Here is a 9709-nt window from a genome sequence, read left to right on the forward strand (position 1 = left end):
CGCGGTGTGGAGGGAGGCCTGTTTCAGCTGCCATAAAGGCAGGGCAAACCTCCAAAGTCCTCATTTCATTCCACTGGCCGGGGTATTGTTTAGCATCCTCACACGTGGGGGAGGGGCCTGTAACCTTGGCAGCGATGGAGACAGGCAGTTCATGGCTGCCCTCGCTCACCCCTTTGAGCCTTTGAGTTGTGTCATCTCGAAGGACCCCGCGTCCAGAATGAGGGATATTTCCCCACAGGAAGACAATGGCAGCTCATGCGGCACTACAGCGTAGCATGTGATTAATGGCAATGAGAGCTCGTTCATCCAGAGGCAATCAATTACCCCGGCGCAGTCGGCCCCCATCCGAAACCTCACCTGAAAAGCACCCCTCTCTCTGCGATTGTCCCTTCCATGGCGGCGTAAAAGAAAGCCGTGGAGGGGGTGAGAAATCATTTTTAATTTCATTTTTAAATTTTTTTGCTCTTCTCTCCATATTTAGGTGCAGTGAATTAACTTTAACACAGAAATGGAAAATGGGATTTTTTTTTGTCCCCAGACAACGTGTGTTCACTTGTCTATTTTTGAAAGAATGCAGCGCTGCCTTTGTGTTGATGAGAGGTAAAAACCTTTGCACGGCAGGAAAATTCCATGCCATGATTTTTGATGTAAAGTTCACAGATGTTGTTTTTTTCCGTTATAAAGGGATTAAAATAAAGCCACAGAGTCACAGCAGTGTGGGCAGTTTCTTGTGTTCTTAAATTGAGCAGAAGGACATATTCCTCCACAGGCGCTGAGTCATATTTCAGATATTCAGACAGGCTGGAAAGAACATGAAATGGAAAACAGAAAAGTCACATCTTTCTAAGCAGACAATAAAGGAATGTGAGTCTGTGAGGATCCCCACCTGTCTGAAGCACAACAAGACTGTATCCTCTGCTGAAAGACAGGTGAAGAAGGACCTCTACATCTTTTATTTCCCCTAGCAATCTGTAATCCTGTCAGTGTGTGTTCATCTATCTGCTCCTGTCTGTAGTGTTTGTGTATTTTGGTCATGAGTTCTTGAGCTTCAAAACATAATATTGACAGAAATAAAAACCAGAGGCCATGGTGTTCAGTGATGGGACGGGCTGGGGTTGAGTGATGAGAAAGGATGGTGTTGAGTGATAGGAAAAGATGGGAGTTGAGTGATGGAGCAGGATGGTGTTGAGTGTTAGGGAAGAATGGGGTTGAGTGATACAGCAGGCAATACTGTATGAGGCACTACGACTGAAGATTTCTGGTTTTATCACAAGCATTTCTTCAGTATCAGCTTGCCTGGACAACCATTTTGTGCCACTGACGAGAAGATTCCCTCCAGCGGTCCAGCCTGACATCTGTCAGAGCCTGGCTAGTGTGGAGAAGTGTGACAGAACTTTAGACAGATTAGGAGACACCTCAGTTTATACCTCTAATTCATTATATTACCTTCATTTGAACAGGGCAGATAAAACACTGTAATGATGTGTAATTAACAGAGTGGTTTCTGTGGAAAAGCAAAGCCAGGCTGTGATGGTATTGCCTGCAAACATTATTAACCAGAGAGCTTTGATTTTCATTGCATTACAGGACTTTACATTTACAGTAGCTTTGCTCCTTTAATCTACTGCATGCTGCAGAGCTAATTTTAATGCAATACCCTGTAATTAGACTAATAAAGCATTTTAATCCAGTCTTATGCAACTGAAAAAAACACAGGTTTTCTGCTTTCATTGTATTATCTTTTCATTTTTTTATTCTTGTGTTTTGCCAAATAACTGAAAATCTGTTCAAGACCCACTAAAAATAAAAGCGGCCCTTAAAAAAATCTCTTACGGTCTCCGATCTTTGGCATCTGGGTATATTTGAACGGAAACCACTGTTGGCTTTGTAGAGGACCAAAAAGGTGGTTTGTAATCGACTTTTCCTCCACTTCTCATCTGTGTGAATGAGTGAGGGCCCATGTTCTCATGATGAAGGGAGCAGGAATATGAGATCAGCCTTGCACATGTGCCTGTGTAAGGAATTACTGAACCTGCACATGTGCCTGTGTAAGGAATTACTGAACCTGCACATGTGCCTGTGTAAGGAATTACTGTTTGCTCAGGTCCTCTTTGCCATCCAGAGTAGTAGTTTCTGTAAAACTTCAGCTTGACGTCTATCATCTTCGGCTGTATGGTACATTTTCTGAAGCAGCGGAAAATGGTAAGTAAATGGTCACTGATTTTTGTGGCTGACTTCTCTCTACAGCTCTTCCTGCCTGGATGACTTCCTGTTTGCTTTCCGGATTCTGGAGGAAGCGGACATCACGTTTTGCACTCAGACTTAAAACACATGGGGGAGGCACGTCACAAACGCTCTGCGATCAAAGTCAGCTTCAGGTGTGCTCTGTGAATCATTAAAAGTAACAAAGCTTGGTGTTTCCTCTGAGTTCGAAAGCAACCTTGAATCGTATGTGTGAACATGCCCTTACTGTCCACACAGTCAGATGTATTTCCAGGCCTAATATAATACATTGACAGTCATGATTTCCTGTGCTCTCTTTTAAGTTGACTAATATGCTCAGTGGAAACTTTCACCTCCAATTAGGAGTTGAACATATTCCCTTCCCATTACAAGTCCTGCTCCTCAAACACTACTCTACCACTGTGTTACTATTGTTTATTATTGTTTACCATACTCCAAAGGTATTTTTTTATTTTGGTTATGGGATGGGTCTTGCACTGGAGAGCTCTCTGCGTAGCAAGATTTCACTGCCTGAAACAAAGACCTTGGTTAACTGCTTGTGAGAGCAACGAGACGAGTCTGGGCTAGAGCACCAGTGCTGGGAAGCTGAAAAAAGTTCCCCCTCCTTCTCAGAAAGGTCTGCCAGAATACAAACAAGGCATTTCTGTTCCGTGTCCATGAGAAGTAATATAATTTATACCCTGTTGGTTGGCAGTGAGGGAGGTGGTTCACACTTATATTACCAATGCTGATGAAAAGTTGAAATGGTGACGTCTCAGGAAGAAGACAGAATTGCTTTTGTACCTCAGCCTTTTACAAGCTTCAGTGTGAAGACCTCCAGATGGTACCTGCATGACTGTGCTTTCAGCAACGGCGGCCTCTGTTAGAGGTAGGTTTCGAGGAAAGCTTGTGTCTGTTTGAGGTAGTTTTGAAGACAGTCTGTGTTTGAGGGAAGTTTTGAGGAAAGGCTCTGAGGTAGTTTGGAGGACAGGCTCTGTTTCAGGTATTTTCAAGGACAGGCTCTGTTTGAGGTAAGTTTTGAGGACAGGGTCTGAGATGCTTTTGAGGACAGCTTGCTTCTGTTTGATGTGTGTTTGCATTCCTGCCCCTTTGGCCTCTCTGAGAGCCGCCCCACTGGTTCTAGAGGAAGCGCCTGACCCAGTATGACCCGCTCATCTCAGTCTCAATCCGCAGCCTCTGATTGGAGGAGAAACAAAGGGCCGGGATGGACAGAGACGCGGCTGGGTGCGAGACTGAGGATGTGTGGTGTGAATGGCAGCAGAACCCTGGATCTGATGATAAAGATGTTTTCTGCCAGGTAGATTTCAGCACAACAACGATCCCAACACCCTGTGTGTTTCGTTTTTTTCATCTTCCAGCTCCAGAACGCTTCAGACTCACCGGCTGCCATCAAAGCTAACATGTTGTCGTAGAAGAACACCATTGATCTCAGACACGTTCCTGCAGCGGGAAATCAAGAGAGCAGTTTCCCTACAGAGACTCGCACTGCGAACGGAGCTGTATTCTCACGTGGTACACTTCAAACCACACACACACACACATACACACGTAAACCTTTTAAAGCTGTTTTTCCAAAGCTGCTTGATAAGTCGAAGTCTCCAGATACTCAGCGGGTGTCTTCCCTCTGCCGGGTCCGAGGGACTGGGACAGTCAAGCAGGGGACAGCTGGAAATAGGATACAGTGAAAAGGACACCGCTGCTTCCTCTGGGAGCCGCCGGCAACCCCCAGCGGCATCACGTGTTCTGTTGTGTCGTCTCACATAATGACAGAAACATCGTGTATTTTTCAGCTATGCAGCAAAACAAATATCCAACCAATTCATGACTGGATTAAATGCATTAAATGCATTAAATGCATTAAATGCATTACCGGTGTTTATCTTCTGTGTGTAGGTTGTAATTAGTGTTGCTCTGGGTTAATGTGTGCTTTTTATCACCTAGCTATATTTGTGTAACTTGATGGCAATGTTAACTACTGTTCAATATAAAATGATCTTGGACAGCATTAGCACAATCTGATTGTATGGCCTGTCTTTATATGTCGGTTTAGGTATGTGCCAGTGGTACAGAGCTGATCTGGAGTCAGTCTGCAGAAATAATGCAGGCAACAGCTTCATTTAGGAACATAAGGAGTTTCCCTCTCGGCTGGACCAGTGTCTTTTTCACTTGGATTTACTGGATACTTTTGGTTAGGTGCTGATTCTAAATTGTCTGATACAGTCAGTCAGATTAATTTGTACAGATGTACATATTAGATGCAGTTTTCACAGACCTGATCATCATTAAGTTTTGTGTTTGGCATGCCATTAGATTTTATATGTAATAATTTATGCATAAACATCATAGGACATCTGTATTATACCATATATAGCAAGACACATAGCAAATAAGCTGACAGAGAGACCCCATACCCATATAAGCAAAGCGAAGTTCTTCTGTAATATTATCTAACCCCTCTTATATATGCAGACTCTGGTCGCCTGTTTCATGTGGGGTTTACATTGTTTGCGGAAATTGCTGTTTGGTCTAAAGAAAGAAAATAAGCAGCAGCCCATTTTCGTAGGGCTGACTGGAAGCAGAGCTCCCTAAATCCATTAGAGGCCATTAGTGCTGCTCCAGGAGAGGGGGGGCACCCCATCCGTGTCTCGGCCCGATAAGAGCGTCTCGGCGAGGGGCGCGCCAGGGCCCCCTGCTCCCCGCACTCTGATCCCCTCCGTGGCGGGACGCAGTGTTTTTGTTTTGGTCCGTATGATTAATCCGATGTTGTTTTTCTCTACTTCCCCTTGCCCCTCAGGCTGCGGCCGGTCGGCGTGGCGTCCACGCTCCAGTGAGCAGACGGGGCAGCGGGTGCATTTGGGGGACGGGCCGAGACCGTAGGCGGATTCGACGGACTCACGGGGGGATGCTGAGGTCTGCAGGCGGGGTTTCAGGAGCTGCACCTATGCCACTGTGGCGCACGGGGTCAGAACCTGGCCCCCATTTCCCTGACATGAGGTGGACTGATGCACCAGCTCTCCGCCTGGGTGGGGCACCAGTGAACCACAAGTGCTTTACCCACAATCCATTTCTTTCAATGCTGAGTGGGTAGCAGGGAGGCAGTAGGTCACTTATTTAATATCCTTGGTTTGACTCTGCTGAGGATTGAACTCACTGCCTCCTGGGATCAAGGCAGACACTATAACCACAAAGCCACTGATCAATACAGTGGCTATAGTCTTAGATGTCTCCCAGGCGGGTTTGTGAAGAAGGACTGCTCTCAGATCAGCAGCAATTACAGCTACAGTGACAAACAGTCGGCTCCTTCAGGACTGACCGTTACAGTTTGCTCTTTTTCTGAATGAGAAATGTGAAGAAACAAAAAAAAGCAGAGTAACCGAATTAGAGGCTTTATGCCCCTCTCCTTTGGAAAAGAGCACAGCACCGTGGGAAAGCCACAGTCTATCAGGTTGAAGTCAATGGCAGCCTGAAACTGGACAGGTGATTATAGCTTGTTTCCAATAGCCATATTCACAGTTAGATGACGGCCATGATGAAAGAGCCATTTTCCCTTGAAGCCAGCTGTAGAGGCGGCTGACGAAAGCAGTTCCCTCCAGAACCAGTTGGCTGCCTAGTTCTCTGTGCGGCCAGGACACAGTTACGCAATGTTTGGCACAAGTGGGCATGTTTACAGAGCTGGCAGAGGAGCGAGTCCGGTGCAACGCCAGATAAAATGCGGGATCTCCTGCAAATTGAAACTATTTTTAAAACAACTGCAATCGTACTTTTTAGTCTTATACAATTTTTTGTCTTATCAACTGCTCTTATCATCCTATATAAGAACATAAAAATGTGGGCAGAAATACATGGATAGATACATAGGGTGAGTGCGATAAAGAGCCTTCACCTGCCCCCCCCCCCCCAAAAGTCTGCCTAATTTAAACGTTTATCTCTAATGTGTTAACTGTATTAATTCTATTAAAGGTGTGTTAAATGTTTGCATAAATGTGTTAATGGGAGAGTCCCCGGTCTTAGCTGCTGATTCACAATTTCACCAGTAGCAGATTTCACTCTGTCTGCTTCATTTGAAACAGGATGCCTGTAGCTGCCTGTATGTGAGCATGTTCATTAGCTAATGAGCTATGCCTGCCTAATGGGCACAGCTTTTAAAACAGGTGTGTGTCTGAACAGGTAGTTGGCTGTGGCTTTCCGGGTTCCTTCCTGTTGTGTTTTTACGAATGGTGCATTGACCAGCAGTGTTACAGAGCGAAAGACATAGAGAGTACTGGGTTTAAGTACTCTCTTTAGGTGGAAATGCTGTGAAAGAGTTTGTAGTGAAAGCACAAGCTTGCTCCCATTGGCTGGAGCGCTCTACACCTGCAGAGAGAGAAGGCCGTCCATCACACCAGGCCCTCGGCGTGAGTTATAAGGCCAGCCGCACCTCCTCTGGCTTGTGACTCAGTGACAAGCTCCAATCGAGCAGCGCACATCCCCAACATATATTCATGCTGACAGCTACCTCGGGCCCTCAGCGCTTTGTTTTGACATTTTCAAGCAGTGCTGAGCTGATGTTTTGACAATTGCTCTTATAGTCCAAAAAGCTGGATGCACGTGAGGAAGACGAGTAAGTTTAGTGTCCGGACATGATGAATATGAACCCGGGATTCATGCTAAATTGAAAGTAGATGAAGTGGACCACATTGTCTTCAGGGTGTCTGCTTTCCTACAGCAGGTCTCACTGGAGAAACCTCCATTTAACACAGCTAGATTTAACTCATAGCCTAAGTAACAATGCATTCCATAAATGTCACATTATACATTGCAACATGATTATGCATACTGCATGATTAATCTGTGAAACTCTTTGTCTTCAGTCAAATGTGTTTTGACTGGCAGGGGGAGGGCCCTACACAGCTGTCCACAGAAACCTTTTGTTTATAATCTCTGAAGGGGCTCTTTTCTACAGCACACCCTCGGGGTTTTCAGTCATGTTCAAACGTGCTGCTTTCCGGGTTTTTTTTTTCTTTTTTGTGATGACACTTTCCCTAAATGGAGCCATCAGATTAAGTGTGAATGATATTAGGTCCTTGAGGAAATGATCATTAATGTCGTGTTTATACATTTGTGTTTTTGTCATCTCAACAATTTTGTACTCTGTGTCTGTGAAAACATCTGTCTCCTATTAGTGAGAAGCAAGCTGAGACAGCAAGCCAGAAAAAATGTTGATCTGTCAAGAAATTGCAACTGTGGGAGAAAATGCTAGCCTTTGAGTATTTTTCCAGGAATGACTTTTCTTGTTAAAATGTCCAGGAAGCATAACAGCTTCCTTCCTAACAGCATTCTGTGTCTGTCAATGGTAAAAATGTCTCCAACTTAAGGCAAAACTCACAGGCTTGTCAGAGAGCAAGAGAATGGGAACCATCACTAGCACAGAACACATTAAACCTTTCCGGAAAGTTCCAGGACCTTTAGAGAGCACCACAAAGCCAAAAGGGACCAAACAAAAAATTAAGGGGAGTTGGGGGGGAGGGGGGGGGCAAATAAAAGAGGTGTTGACCATCCTAACCTTTTAGCATTTGAGGTGACTTTGAAATTGAGGGACGTGTGTTGAAGCGGTCAGATGAAAAGCTTTTTATTCACAGTGACCTTTCTCTGTGGCTGAATTTCGGGTTGTCTGTGGCCGTGTCTGGACAGGCGTTTTTTCTGAGGAGCTGAAGGCCGAGCGGCAGGTTGACACAAAGTCAATGAGGCAGCATGTTTGTGTTTGAACACCAAGCACACACTGACCTCTCTATACGTTTCAATCACGGCTCCTCGCCTTTAGCGCAGCAGGAGACTTGCATCCTGGATGCTGATGTCATGGCAACTCATGCCTCTGTTGCGTACTGACCAGAGATGTTTCTTCAGACCCATCCACATTAATGGCATTTAGCACGTTAGCGCTAATCTGCAATGATCTCCAGAAGGGACCGCTTAGAAGCGTGCTACCCTGCATCTGTGCTGAAAATGTTTGATTTACTGATGTCCATCTAAAGATCTGTGGCACCTCCCAGAGATGAAGCGTCCGTCTCTCTCCTGAATGCGTGAGCTTCCCATCCATCATTACCTCTGTCTCTTCCGCTTCTGTCTGTTTTTGGCTCGGTTGGAGGCACGGCGCCTCTCTCTCTACCAGCCCCTGAGGCCTCTCTCTCCCTCAGACTCGATTCGTATTGATCACTGAGCCGTGTTTGATGCTGCGGACCAATTAATGCCTCTCTCAGCGATCGCTGGGCTGCGAGTCTCTTGCTCCATCCGAGCCGTCTTCTCCCCCCTCTCTCCCCCCTCTCTCCCCTTTGATCGCCCTCCACTGCTCTCTGCTCCTCACCCTCTCTACTCCTCTGTCACCCACACCCCAAAACCTAAACACCCTGCCTCCCTCTCGCAAATACACGGGGTTTATTTGGTCCAGATCTAACAAGGCTCCAAAACCAAAGCGTGTCTGTGTTCATGACAGCTGACAGTCACTCATTAATGATTTTGGCATTGTGTGTCCGTACCAGAATCCCGCAGCTGGTGTGGCTTTAAGGCTGGGTTCCTGGCTTGGTCTAGGATCACTGAATTCATCTCTAGGTTGGGTATCACTACCACATGCAGCAGAAATCGGACAAAACCAGACAATCTCACAGCAGGACTAGAGTGGCGTAACCCAGCCAAAGTTATCTTTTGGTGTGGTGGTCGCGTCAGTGTTATTCCTGACCTCCTTCACAGGATCCCTCATATTCTACCATACCCCTCTCCAGCTCCTTGGATCTCCCTGTGATTTCCTCTCCTCTAAGGGGCCCTTTCAAAATCCCACCCATTAGTCCTCCCCAACACCCGTAAATGGGGATTTAATATACTTCCTATCATTCCTGTCATTTGTTTTGAGGAAAATGTTCATATTGCATTACATTGCATTTAGCAGACACTCTTTTCCAGAGCGACTTACATAGGTTACAATTTTTACATCTTATCCATTTTCACTGCTGGATACGTACTGAGGTAGCTGTGGGTTAAGCACCTTGCTGAAGGGTACAGCAGCAGTGCCCCAGCAGGGAATCGACCCAGCAACCTTTTTGGTTACGAGCCCTCGTCTTTACCACTGTGTAACACTTTTTGGTAATGACGAATCCTCATCAGACCAGTTATCTTTCAGGGCTGTTGCCTTACAAACACTTTACACTTTACATTTTTCACTTTGAAATAAAATAGAATACAGTATAATAGGAGAATCCCATAGATCATCTGTTATTTGTAGTCATGTGTTTGTCTTTGAATATCTTGGTGAAAAATATAATCAACATTGAAATATTTGCTGGCATATCACTTTAACTTTGAGAAACACATTTAAGCAAATATGCTTTTTTCATCTTAAACCATATTGTTTATTATTATTATTATTATTATTATTATTATCAGGATGATTTGTACTGAGGAAAAAGCCCTAAATACTTATATCTGTTATTCAAAG

Source organism: Megalops cyprinoides, chromosome 4, assembly GCF_013368585.1.
Source record: "Megalops cyprinoides isolate fMegCyp1 chromosome 4, fMegCyp1.pri, whole genome shotgun sequence".
In the NCBI taxonomy this organism is placed as follows: Eukaryota; Metazoa; Chordata; class Actinopteri; order Elopiformes; family Megalopidae; genus Megalops; species Megalops cyprinoides.